This window comes from Hyla sarda, chromosome 5 (assembly GCF_029499605.1).
Source record: "Hyla sarda isolate aHylSar1 chromosome 5, aHylSar1.hap1, whole genome shotgun sequence".
Taxonomy (NCBI): Eukaryota; Metazoa; Chordata; class Amphibia; order Anura; family Hylidae; genus Hyla; species Hyla sarda.
Genome location: NC_079193.1, coordinates 363398109 through 363412545, shown reverse-complemented (window position 1 = coordinate 363412545; position 14437 = coordinate 363398109). Strand labels below are relative to the sequence as shown.

The 14437-nt window shown below is 45.7% G+C and overlaps 1 protein-coding gene across 2 annotated transcripts in view; it reads left to right on the top strand.

Annotated features, from left to right (window-relative positions):
- Positions 1–1420: 1420 nt before the first annotated feature.
- The window catches only part of CYRIB (CYFIP related Rac1 interactor B), a 168183-nt gene continuing 155166 nt past the window's right edge, over positions 1421–14437 (top strand). The window contains exon 1 of one of the 2 annotated variants that reach the window (XM_056522752.1): positions 1421–1544. The gene's annotated coding sequence lies outside the window, so the exon portion shown is untranslated. The remainder of the gene's footprint in view (positions 1545–14437) is intronic. The other variant, XM_056522751.1, reaches the window with a different exon arrangement.

The following is a 14437-nucleotide window of genomic DNA, read 5'->3' as shown; positions in this document are numbered from 1 at the left end:
GGATTAGTTTAGGGGTCTAGTCTGGGGTTTGGATTAGTTTAGGGGTCTAGTCTGGGGTTTGGATTAGTTTAGGGGTCTAGTCTGGGGTTTGGATTAGTTTAGGGGTCTGGTCTAGGGTTTGGATTAGTTTAGGGGTCTGGTCTAGGGTTTGGATTAGTTTAGGGGACTGGTCTAGGGTTTGGATTAGTTTAGGGGTCTAGACTGGGGTTTGGATTAGTTTAGGGGTCTAGTCTGGGGTTTGGATTAGTTTAGGGGTCTGGTCTAGGGTTTGGATTAGTTTAGGGGTCTGGTCTAGGGTTTGGATTAGTTTAGGGGTCTAGTCTGAGGTTTGGATTAGTTTAGGGGTCTGGTCTGAGGTTTGGATTAGTTTAGGGGTCTAGTCTGAGGTTTGGATTAGTTTAGGGGTCTGGTCTAGGGTTTGGATAAGTTTAGGGGTCTGGTCTAGGGTTTGGATTAGTTTAGGGGTCTAGTCTGAGGTTTGGATTAGTTTAGGGGTCTGGTCTGAGGTTTGGATTAGTTTAGGGGTCTAGTCTGAGGTTTGGATTAGTTTAGGGGTCTAGTCTGACGTTTGGATTAGTTTAGGGGTCTGGTCTAGGGTTTGGATAAGTTTAGGGGTCTGGTCTGAGGTTTGGATTAGTTTATAGGTCTGGTCTGAGGTTTGGATTAGTTTAGGGGTCTAGTCTGAGGTTTGGATTAGTTTAGGGGTCTAGTCTGAGGTTTGGATTAGTTTAGGGGTCTAGTCTGAGGTTTGGATTAGTTTAGGGGTCTGGTCTAGGGTTTGGATAAGTTTAGGGGTCTGGTCTAGGGTTTGGATTAGTTTAGGGGTCTAGTCTGAGGTTTGGATTAGTTTAGGGGTCTGGTCTAGGGTTTGGATAAGTTTAGGGGTCTGGTCTAGGGTTTAGATTAGTTTAGGGGTCTGGTCTAGGGTTTGGATAAGTTTAGGGGTCTGGTCTAGGGTTTGGATTAGTTTAGGGGTCTAGTCTGGGGGGGGGGGGGTGTATCATGTCAGGTATATGTCAGAATCTCCCTGATGTCTCTTCTCAGACATAACCAAAGATGGATTATTGTTCAGGGTGACCTAACAAGTTGTGACTCCAGCTGTTATAAAACTACAACTCTGCAACATGCCCTGACACATGAAGGCATGCTGAGACTTGTAGTTCTGCAGCAGCTGTAGAGTCACAAGTTGGGGCACACATGTATGAGATGCAATCCATTATCCCAGGGGCACTGTCTGGGAATTCTTAATGTGCCTATTCTGTGGGTCTATAGGGCATGATGCCCACCTGTTCCCAGCCCAGCATTAACCCCTGAGTTGCCACATCCTGCAGCACTGAGGGGGAGGCTGGGGAAGGTGAGCTTCCTCTTCCTCCATCATGTGTCTCTTCCTTTTATAGAGATATTTCTCAGTAGCCGCTCTCAGCAGATCTCAGCCCCTGACGCTCAGATTCACCAACCCGGAAGCTTCTCTACAGCAGAAATCAGAGAAGAGACAGCGGAGAGGAGCCGGAGCCCCCCGAACAGCGTCAGCCCCGAGCGACCAGGTAACAGGACCCTGCATTCAGCCATGACCGCCGGGGGAGGGGGGAGCTGCAGGTGCCGCAGGGAGGATGACTGGAGCCAGTGCAGGGAAGGATGGCACCTGCTGGGGTGAGGGGGGATGTGTATAGTGTATATGGGGTGTGAGGGGGGATGTGTATAGTGTATATGGGGTGTGAGGGGGATGTGTATAGTGTGTGTATAGTGTATATGGGGTGTGAGGGGTTATGTGTATAGTGTATGTACAGTGTGTATATGGGGTGTGAGGGGGGATGTGTATAGTGTATGTACAGTGTGTATATGGGGTGTGAGGGGGATGTGTATAGTGTATATGGGGTGTGAGGGGGGATGTGTATAGTGTATATGGGGTGTGAGGGGGATGTGTATAGTGTATATGGGGTGTGAGGGGGGATGTGTATAGTGTATGTATAGTGTATATGGGGTGTGAGGGGGATGTGTACAGTGTATATGGGGTGTGAGGGGGATGTGTATAGTGTATATGGGGTGTGAGGGGGGATGTGTATAGTGTATGTGGGGTGTGAGGGGGGATGTGTATAGTGTATATGGGGTGTGAGGGGGGATGTGTATAGTGTATGTGGGGTGTGAGGGGGGATGTGTATAGTGTATATGGGGTGTGAGGGGGGATGTGTATATGGGGTGTGAGAGGGGATGTGTATAGTGTATATGGGGTGTGAGGGGGGATGTGCACAGTGTATATGGGGTGTGAGGGGGATGTGTACAGTGTATATGGGATGTGTATAGTGTATATGGGGTGTGAGGGGGGATGTGTATAGTGTATATGGGGTGTGAGGGGGGATGTGTATAGTGTATATGGGGTGTGAGGGGGGATGTGTATAGTGTATATGGGGTGTGAGGGGGGATGTGTATAGTGTATATGGGGTGTGAGGGGGATGTGTATAGTGTATATGGGGTGTGAGGGGGATGTGTACAGTGTATATGGGGTGTGAGGGGGGATGTGTATAGTGTATATGGGGTGTGAGGGGGGATGTGTATAGTGTATATGGGGTGTGAGGGGGGATGTGTATAGTGTATATGGGGTGTGAGGGGGGATGTGTATATGGGGTGTGAGGGGGGATGTGTATAGTGTATATGGGGTGTGAGGGGGATGTGTATAGTGTATGTATAGTGTATATGGGGTGTGAGGGGGATGTGTATATGGGGTGTGAGGGGGGATGTGTATAGTGTATATGGGGTGTGAGGGGGATGTGTATAGTGTATGTATAGTGTATATGGGGTGTGAGGGGGATGTGTACAGTGTATATGGGGTGTGAGGGGGATGTGTATAGTGTATGTATAGTGTATATGGGGTGTGAGGGGGGATGTGTATATGGGGTGTGAGGGGGGATGTGTATAGTGTATGTATAGTGTATATGGGGTGTGAGGGGGATGTGTATAGTGTATGTATAGTGTATATGGGGTGTGAGGGGGGATGTGTATATGGGGTGTGAGGGGGGATGTGTATAGTGTATATGGGGTGTGAGGGGGATGTGTATAGTGTATGTATAGTGTATATGGGGTGTGAGGGGGATGTGTACAGTGTATATGGGGTGTGAGGGGGATGTGTATAGTGTATATGGGGTGTGAGGGGGATGTGTATAGTGTATATGGGGTGTGAGGGGGATGTGTATAGTGTATGTATAGTGTATATGGGGTGTGAGGGGGATGTGTACAGTGTATATGGGGTGTGAGGGGGATGTGTATAGTGTGTATGGGGTGTGAGGGGGATGTGTACAGTATATGTACAGTGTATATGGGGTATGAGGGGGGATGTGTACAGTATATGTACAGTGTATATGGGGCGTGAGGGGGATGTGTATAGTGTATGTACAGTGTATATGGGGTGTGAGGGGAATATGTACAGTGTATAGTGTATGTACAGTGTATATGGGGTGTGAGGGGGATGTGTATAGTGTATGTACAGTGTGTATATGGGGTGAGGGGGGATGTGTATAGTGTATATGGGGTGTGAGGGGGGATGTGTATAGTGTATATGGGGTGTGAGGGGGGATGTGTATAGTGTATATGGGGTGTGAGGGGGGATGTGTATATGGGGTGTGAGGGGGGATGTGTATAGTGTATATGGGGTGTGAGGGGGATGTGTACAGTGTATATGGGGTGTGAGGGGGATGTGTATAGTGTATATGGGGTGTGAGGGGGGATGTGTATAGTGTATATGGGGTGTGAGGGGGATGTGTATAGTGTATGTATAGTGTATATGGGGTGTGAGGGGGATGTGTACAGTGTATATGGGGTGTGAGGGGGATGTGTATAGTGTATATGGGGTGTGAGGGGGATGTGTACAGTATATGTACAGTGTATATGGGGTATGAGGGGGGATGTGTACAGTATATGTACAGTGTATATGGGGTGTGAGGGGGATGTGTATAGTGTATGTACAGTGTATATGGGGTGTGAGGGGAATATGTACAGTGTATAGTGTATGTACAGTGTATATGGGGTGTGAGGGGGATGTGTATAGTGTATGTACAGTGTGTATATGGGGTGAGGGGGGATGTGTATAGTGTATATGGGGTGTGAGGGGAATATGTACAGTGTATAGTGTATGTACAGTGTATATGGGGTGTGAGGGGGATGTGTATAGTGTATGTACAGTGTGTATATGGGGTGAGGGGGGATGTGTATAGTGTATGTACAGTGTATATGGGGTGTGAGGGGGATGTGTATAGTGTATGTACAGTGTGTGTATATGGGGTGTGAGGGGGATGTGTATAGTGTATGTACAGTGAATATGGGGTGTGAGGGGGAATGTGTACAGTGTATAGTGTATGTACAGTGTAAATGGGGTGTGAGGGGAATGTGTACAGTGTATAGTGTATGTACAGTGTATATGGGGTGTGAGGGGGATGTGTACAGTGTGTATAGGGTGTGAGGGGCAATGTGTACAGTGTATAGTGTATATACAGTGTATATGGGGTGTGAGGGGAATGTGTACAGTGCATAGTGTATGTACAGTGTATATGGGGTATGTGGGGGGGATGTGTACAGTGTATAGTGTATGTACAGTGTATATGGGGTGTGAGGGGGATGTGTACAGTGTATATGGGGTGTGAGGGGGATGTGTATAGTGTATGTACAGTGTATAGAGGGTGTGAGGGGGATGTGTACTGTGTATGTACAGTGTATATGGGGTGTGAGGGGAATGTGTACAGTGCATAGTGTATGTACAGTGTATATGGGGTATGTGGGGGGGATGTGTACAGTGTATAGTGTATGTACAGTGTATATGGAGGTGTGAGGGGAATGTGTACAGTGCATAGTGTATGTACAGTGTATATGGGGTATGTGGGGGGGATGTGTACAGTGTATAGTGTATGTACAGTGTATATGGAGGTGTGAGGGGAATGTGTACAGTGTATAGTGTATGTACAGTGTATATGGGGTGTGAGGGGGATGTGTACAGTGTATATGGGGTGTGAGGGGGATGTGTATAGTGTATATGGGGTGTGAGGGGGATGTGTACAGTATATGTACAGTGTATATGGGGTATGAGGGGGGATGTGTACAGTATATGTACAGTGTATATGGGGTGTGAGGGGATGTGTATAGTGTATGTACAGTGTATATGGGGTGTGAGGGGGATGTGTATAGTGTATAGTATATGTACAGTGTGTATATGGGGTGTGAGGGGGATGTGAATAGTGTATGTACAGTGTGTATGAGGGGGGTTGTGTACAGTGTATAGTGTTTGTACAGTGTATATGGGGTGTGAGGGGAATATGTACAGTGTATAGTGTATATACAGTGTATATGGGGTGTGAGGGGAATGTGTATAGTGTATGTACAGTGTATATGGGGTGTGAGGGGGATGTGTACAGTGTATAGTGTATGTATAGTGTGCGTGTGTATATGGGGTGTGCGGGGATGTGTACAGTGTATAGTGTATATGGGGTATGAGGGGGAATGTGTACAGTGTATAGTGTGTATATGGGGTGTGCGGGGATGTGTACAGTGTATAGTGTATATGGGGTATGAGGGGGAATGTGTACAGTGTATAGTGTGTATATGAGGGGGAATGTGTACAGTGTATGGTGTGTGTATAATGTGTATGGGATGTGTACAGTGTATAGTGTGTATATGGGGTATGAGGGGGGATGTGTATAGTGTATGTACAGTGTATAGTGTGTATATGGGGTGTGAGGGGGATGTATACAGTGTATATATGTACAGTGTATATGGGGTGTGAGGGGGAATGTGTACAGTATATAGTGTATGTACAGTGTATATGGGGTATGAGGGAGAATGTGTACAGTGTATGTACAGTGTGTATATGGGTGTGAGGAGGGATGTGTACAGTGTGTGCGTATATGTGCCAGGGATAGCAGGTCATAAACTGGAATATACATGCATATACCACACATATATACTTCCACTGCTATATATATATATATATATATATATATATATATATATATACACACAAATAGATGCAGACACTTAGCTACAGAGTGTTGAATGCACATACTGTACATGTACATATAGCTACATACACGTAGATCTTGGTACCTAATGGCAGTCAGGCTACCTCTGGCAAGCACATGGAGGGCTGTGCGGCCCCCCAAAGAAGTGCCACCCCACACCATTACTGACCCACCACCAAACCAGTCATGCTGGAGGATATTGCAGACAGCAGAACTTTCTCCACAGCGTCTCCAGACTCTGTCATGTCTGTCACATGTGCTCAGTGTGAACCTGCTTTCATCTGTGAAGGGCACAGGGCGCCAGTGGTGAATTTGCCAATCTTGGTGTTCTCTGGCAAATGTCAAATGTCCTGCACGGTGTTGGGCTGTAAGCACAACCCCCACCTGTGGACGTCGGGCCCTCATACCACCCTCATGGAGTCTGTTCTGATCATTTGAGTGGACACATGCCCATTTGTGCCCTGCTGGAGGTCATTTTGCAGGGCTCTGGCAGTTCTCCTCCTGCTCCTCCTTGCACAAAGGCGGAGGTAGCGGTCCTGCTGCTGGGTTGTTGCCCTCCTACGGCCTCCTCCACGTCTCCTGATGTACTGACCTGTCTCCTGGTAGCACCTCCATGCTCTGGACACTACGCTGACAGACACAGCAAACCTTCTTGCCACAGCTCTCATTGATGTTCTATCCTGGATGAGCTGCACTACCTGAGCCACTTGTGTGGGTTGTAGACTCCATCTCATGCTACCACTAGAGTGAAAGCACCGCCAGCATTCAAAAGTGACCAAAACATCAGCTAGGAAGCATAGGAACTGAGAAGTGGTCTGTGGTCACCACCTGCAGAACCACTCCTTTATTGGGGGTGTCTTGCTAATTGCCTATAATTTCCACCTGTTGTCTGTTCCATGTGAAATTGATTGTCAATCAGTGTTCTTCCTGAGTGGACAGTGGGATCTCACACAAGTGTCAGTGACTTGGAGTTACATTGTGTTGTGTAAGTGTTTATTTTTTTGAGCCGTGTATAAAGCCACATACACTCATACATATGCACAGACACAAAGCTCAATAGCTACATACAAATACACATAGATATATACACATAGGTACACGGCTAGCTACATACATACACATAGGTACACGGCTAGCTACATACATACACATAGAAACATAGTTACATATAGCTCTGTATAGACACAGCAACATACGGACACATGGCTACATACCTACAGATAGACACAGCAACATACGGACACATGGCTACATACCTACAGATAGACACAGCTACATACAAATAGAAGCACACACCCCACTAGATACACATATGCAGGTGTGGTGAGATACACAAATAACACACAGCTTGGTACAGTGGTATACACTCACACACAACAAACTACACATAGTCATTCATACAGCGCACACACGGAGCTGCACTCACTGCCATCTCCCTGTATGTGTATATGTGGAGCCGTTATCTAAGCCTCAGAGGGTTTCCCTCCATCCCTGACACAGAAACCACTGATAGTGACTCATTATAGTCTACGAGGAGGATGAGGAGGATGATGAGGAGGATGAGGATGATGATGAGGAGGAGGAGGATGAGGATGATGATGAGGAGGATGAGGATGATAAGGATGAGGATGATGATGAGGAGGATGATTATGAGGAGGAGGATGAGGATGATTATGAGGAGGAGGATGATGATGAGGATGAGGATAATGAGGAGGAGGAGGATGAGGAGGATAATAATGATGATGAGGAGGATGATGTGGATGCTGATGATGCTGATGATGATGAGGAGGAGGAGAATGAGTATGATGATGTGAAGGAGGATGATGTGGATCATTGATGAGGAGGATGTGGATGATGATGAGGAGGATTATGAGGAGGGTGATGATGATGATGATGATGATGTGGAGGATTATGAGGAGGGTGATGATGATGATGATGTGGAGGATGAGGATGATGATGTGGAGGATGATGATGATGAGTATGATGATGATGTGGAGGATGAGGATGATGATGATGATGAGGAGGAGGAGGATTATGATTATGATGAGGAGGATGAGGATGATGATGATGAGGAGGAGGATTATGATGATGAGGAGGAGGAGGATCAGGATGATGATGATGAGGAGGAGGATTATGATTATGATGATGATGAGGAGGAGGAGGATGATGATGATGTAAACAATAATTATTTCCTGTGATGAGATCCACGTTTCCTTGTATCTTCTGTGTCTGGTTGTCGTCTCCTTTCCCTCCGGTGCTGATCATGGAGATTTGTGCGATATTTAGAGTTTTTTTGGATATACCTGTGATACCGTACAGCAGGGCGGACAGTGGACTGTGCAGGGATTGTGCTGTGATACACTGTGACCCCCCCCCCCCCCCCCCCCCCCTCCGCTGTGCGGCTTCTTTCACACTATGAAGTTCACCCATTATTAAATATCTGTTATCTGTGTAAAAAATGGAAGTTTAATAACGGCTGAAATAACGGCTGAATTAACGGGTGAAATAACGGGGGCTAATGGCTGAAATAAATAATCATCCGTTACCGTTATCCCTCCTGTATGGCCGAACACCTCTGCCTACAGACTCCCACAGCCGGGACTACTACTACTCCCATCAGGCAACAGACTTGTTTCCATGATGGGAGTAGTAATTCTCTGGATGCGGGTGTCTGCAGACAGCTGGGGAGGCTACATTAGTGTTTGTACTACTACCCCCACAGAGTCTGTTCCATGATGGGGGTTGTAGTACAGTGGATTGATCGCACTGGGTTTCACTTCTGAGACCCGATGTGATGTGAAGTTATTAAGCAGGGGAGCGGGCGGCATGTTCCACAGCCCTGCGACGTATCAGTGTGTTTTAACTTTCATTTTTTAATCCCCGCGGGAGACCTGAATGGCCGGTACTGAGGAGCCAATCAGGGCTTTCAGAGGGAGATTTAAAAATGAACATTGTGACTAGCAGGGGCCATATGTATATTAAAACCGCTGTGGGGGCAAGATATATAGTGCTGCAAGTGGGGCAGACATATAGCCTATATATCCATCCCCCCCAGCAGCGCATTAGATATGACCCCCGGCGCATTAATAAATATATACCCCCACCAGCGCATTAATAAATATATACCCCCACCGGCGCATTAATAAATATATACCCCCACCAGCGCATTAATAAATATATACCCCCACCAGCGCATTAATAAATATATACCCCCACCGGCGCATTAATAAATATATACCCCCACGGCGCATTAATAAATATATACCCCCACCGGCGCATTAATAAATATATACCCCCACGGCGCATTAATAAATATATACCCCCACCGGCGCATTAATAAATATATACCCCCACGGCGCATTAATAAATATATACCCCCACCGGCGCATTAATAAATATATACCCCCACCGGCGCATTAATAAATATATACCCCCACAGGCGACTTAATAAATATATACCCCCCGCCGGCGCATGTATATGTGCCCTCGCAGCGCTTCTATATACCTATGCGGCTGCAGCGCTATATGTGAAAAGCATTCTAGGAGCAGCGTTGGCCGCCCGATGCTGCTGATAGAAATACTTTTCATTAATAGCGCTGCAGGGGTATATGTATATAGAAGCTCTGTGGGGGGCAGATAACGCTATATGTCTGCCCCCCCCCCCAGCTCTTCTATATACATATACCCCTGCAGCGCTATTAATGAAAAGTATTTCTATAAGGAGCGCATAGTGCCAGGAGACGGCTGCCGACACTATGTGCTCCTTATAAAAATACTTTTCATTAATAGTGCTGCAGGGGTATATGTATATAGAAGAGCTGGGGGGGGGGCAGACATATAGAGTTATCTGCCCCCCACAGAGCTTCTATATACATATACCGCTGCAGTGCTATGTATGAAAAGTATTTCTATCAGCAGTATCGGGCGGCCAACGCTGCTCCTAGAATGCTTTTCACATATAGCGCTGCAGCCGCATAGGTATATAGAAGCGCTGCGAGGGCACATATACATGCGCCGGCGGGGGGTATATATTTATTAAGTCGCCTGTGGGGGTATATATTTATTAATGCGCCGGTGGGGGTGTATATTTATTAATACGTTGGCGGGGGGGTATATATTTAATGCGCAGGCGGGGGTCATATCTAATGCGCTGCTGGGGGGGATGGATATATAGGCTATATGTCTGCCCCCCTTGCAGCACTATATATCTTGCCCCAGCAGTGCTTTTAATATACATATGGCCCCTGCTAGTCACAATGTAAATTTTTAAATCTCCCTCTGAAAGCCCTGATTGGCTCCTCAGTACCGGCCATTCAGGTCTCCTGCAGGGGATTAAAAAATGAAAGTTAAAACACACTGATACGTTGCAGGGTTGCGGAACATGCCGCCCGCTCCCCTGCTTAATAACTTCACATCACATCGGGTCTCAGAAGTGAAACACGGAGCGATCAATCCCTCAGCCCCTGTACTAGCTGTACAGACAGACTCTGTTCCATGATGGGGGTAGTAGTACAAACACTAATGTAGCCTCCCCAGCTGTCTGCAGACTCCCGCATCCAGGAAATGACTACTCCCATCATGGAAACAAGTCTGTTCCATGATGGGGGTAGTTGTAGTAGTCCTTCAGCACTGCAGGAGTCTGCTGATGTCACCTCCTCTGAGCATGCTCAGTAAAAACTAAGGACGTTATTATAACGGGCATTAACGGGTGTATTTCCTAACGTATGTCAGCCATAGACTTCAATGTTATAAATAACGGACGTTAATTTACACGTTTCTTGTGACGGGCAAAAAATTAGTGCGTTAAAACGACCGTTATTCATGATGGGCTACAACGGGTCATAACTTGTCATATAAAAGCACCATTGACTTGAATGGGGTTGTTTAAAATGGCTTTTCTAACGGGTGAACTTCTATAGTGTGAAAGGAGCCCGAGATGTACATGGAACGTTCCACACGCAGCCTGTGATACAATGTTACTATCATTACTATTATTCTGTATATGGTATTGTAATGTGTCAGATCGGCGTTAAAGGGGTTATCCAGGAAAAAAAAACTTTTTATATATATATATCAACTGGCTCCAGAAAGTTAAACAGATTGGTAAATTACTATTAAAAAAATTTCTATTAAAAAATCTTAATCCTTTCAGCACTTATGAGCTTCTGAAGTTAGGGTTGTTCTTTTCTGTCTAAGTGCTCTCTGATGACACGTGTCTTGGGAAACGCCCAGTTTAGAAGAGGTTTGCTATGGGGATTTGCTTCTAAACTGGGCAGTTCCCGAGACAGGTGTCATCAGAGAGGATTTAGACAGAAAAGAACAACTCAACTTCAGCAGCTCATTAGTACTGAAATGATTAAGATTTTTTAATGGAAGTAATTTACAAATCTGTTTAACTTTCTGGAGCCAGTTGATGAGATATATATATAAAAAGTTTTTTCCTGGATAACCCCTTTAAATCCTTCCCGTGTTATGACTTCATGCCGAATGCCAAATTTTCTCAGCCCTATCCCATTTTTTTGTCAACGTTTTTTTTTCTTTTTTTGCAAAATAAAAGAGGCGCGGCTTTGTAATCACATGCCGGGCAACTTATTTACAAGAAAATACACCTGTGATGGTTGTGCCATAGGAAACCTGTTGTGGCTTAGTAGTTGCATCATATTCATCTCCATTTAAAGGAGTACTCCGCCCCTAGACATTTTATCCCCTATCCAAAGGATAGGGGATAAGATGTCAGATCGCCGGGGATCGCTGCTGCAGCACCCCGCTATCATTACTGCGCAGAGCAAGATCGCTCTGCACGTAATGACGGGCAATACAGGGGCCGGGGCATCGTTACGTCATGGCTCCGCCCCTCGTGACGTCACGGCCCGCCCCGTCAATACAAATCTATGGGAAGGGGGCGTGGCGGTCGTCACGCCCCCTGCCATAGACTTGCATTAAGGGGACGGGCCGTGATGTCATGAGGGACGGAGCCACGACATCACTCTGCTCCGGCCCCTGTATTGCCCGTCATTACGTGCAGAGCGATCTTGCTCTGCGCAGTAATGATAGCGGGGTGCTGAAGCAGCGATCCCCGGGGTCCCCAGCAGCGGGACCGCGGCGATCTAACATCTTATGCCCTATCCTTTGGATAGGGGATAAGATGCCAGGGGTGGAGTACCCCTTTAAGTCAGTGGTCTCAAACTGCAGCGCTCCAGATGTTGCAAAACTTCAACTCCCAGCATGCCCGGACAGCCAACGGCTGTCCGGGCATGCTGGGAGTTGAAGTTTTGCAACATCTGGAGCGCCGCAGTTTGAGACCACTGATTTAATTGGGGACTCTGGTTGAAAACTTTTTTTATTTTATTTTTTTTAAATCAACTGGTGCCAGAAAGTTAAACATATTTGTAAATTACTTCTATTAAAAAATCTTTATCCTTCCAGTACTTATTAGCTGCTGAATACTACGGAGGAAATTCTTTTCTTTTTGGAACACAGAGCTCTCTGCTGACATCACGAGTACAGTGCTCTCTGCTGACCTCTGGTGTCCATTTTAGGAACTGTCCAGAGCAGCATATGTTTTCTATGGGGATTTTCTTCTACTCTGGACAGTTCTTAAAATGGACAGAGATGTCAGCAGAGAGCCCTGTGTTCCAAAAAGAAAATAATTTCCTCTGTAGTATTCAGCAGCTAATAAGTACTGGAAGGATTAAGATTTTTTAATAGAAGTCATTTACAAATCTGTTTAACTTTCTGGCACCAGTTGATTTAAGAAAAAAGGGTTTTCCACTGGAGTATCCCTTTAAGTGAATACTAGAGCAGCTATTGGCACCTTCAGCATTTGTACATATGTGTTGGCAGTCTGAAAGGTGGCACTGCCAGCCTGTGATACGTTGTTGCAGTTATTTTTCTGACGGGTATGTATCAGGGCACACAGAAGATCTCCGTGACCTTTCTGACATTGGACATGAGGATTGTTTCCTCTTTGGAAGCGGCACAGGAGCCGCAATTGGCAAATGACAATCAGTCATTGTCCTTTGTCATTATCGTAAGTTGACAAGTGTCCTGATTATTAACTGTTCAGCTGCCGGTCTGCCTGCTCTGGTTTTCTCCTCCTACTGTAATACTGTACTAACGTACCATTCACTTGTATTGGGGTATATTAAAGGGGTACTCCAGTGGAAAACAGATTTGTAAATTACTTCTATAAAAAAAAAAAAAATCTTAATCCTTCCAGTACTTATTAGCTGCTGAATACTACAGAGGAAATTCTTTTCTTTTTGGAACACAGTGCTCTCTGCTGACACCTCTGTCCGTTTTAAGAACTGTCCAGAGTAGGAGAAAATCCTCATAGAAAACGTATGCTGCTCTGGACAGTTCCTAAAATGGATGGAGATGAGAGCACTGTGCTTGTGATGTCAGCAAGAGAGCACTGTGTTCCAAAAAGAATAGAATTTCCTCTGTAGCATACAGCAGCTAATAAGTACTGGAAGGATTAAGATTTTTTTTTTTTAATACGAGTAATTTACAAATCTGTTTAACTTTCTGGCACCAGTTGTGTTTAAAAAAACAAATAAATAAATAAAAGTTTTCCACCTGAGTGCCACTTTAAGGCTGCTGAACGCAGCCTTAAAGCGGTACTCAGGTGGAAAACTTTTTTTTTCCCGCCTGGACCCGTCCCGTTCTTCTCCCGTCAAAAATAGAAACAGACTTAAAAAAAAAAAAAAAAAACGGACAATAACAGATGTTATCCATTTGGATCCGTTTGGATCCGTTATTGTTCAATTAATAAACCAAAACAAAAAAATACATTATATATTTTTTTTTTTTCTGAGCATGTTCAGAAGCAAAAATGGATCAAAAAAATTGATTGAAAAAACAGATGCAAATGGATGACATTAAAGGGTTACTCCACTCCCCAACGTCCGGAACATTGAGTTCCGAACGCTGTGTGCTGGCTTCCGTGTTCACGCCCGCCCCCTCGGGGGCGTGACATGGCATTGAGGGGGGGAGGGGGGGAACGTGACATCACATGACGGGGCGTGACGTCACGGGAGTGAACGCGGAAGCCCGCACACAACGTTCGGAGCTCAATGTTCCGGATGCTGGGTAACGGAGTATCCCTTTAAAGGCTCATCCGTTTTCCATAGACTTCAATGTAAAATTTACTGTATCCGTTTTTTATTCCGTTTTTTTGAAGGAAGAAAAAAAAAACTGCATGTGCCGTTTTTTCTGCCGTCAAAAAAAAAACGGAAATGAGTGCAGACGGGTTCTGACGGATTGAAAAAGAATCCCATTGACATAAATGGGATTTTTTTTTTATATCGTTTTTTAATCCGTTTACATCCTGCAAGAACAGAACCGAAACTGGGATAAAAAACGGGGACAGACGGCCGTGTGAACGCACCCTAACCGAGGATAACCGTAACAGAGGATAACCGTAACACCTGCTATAC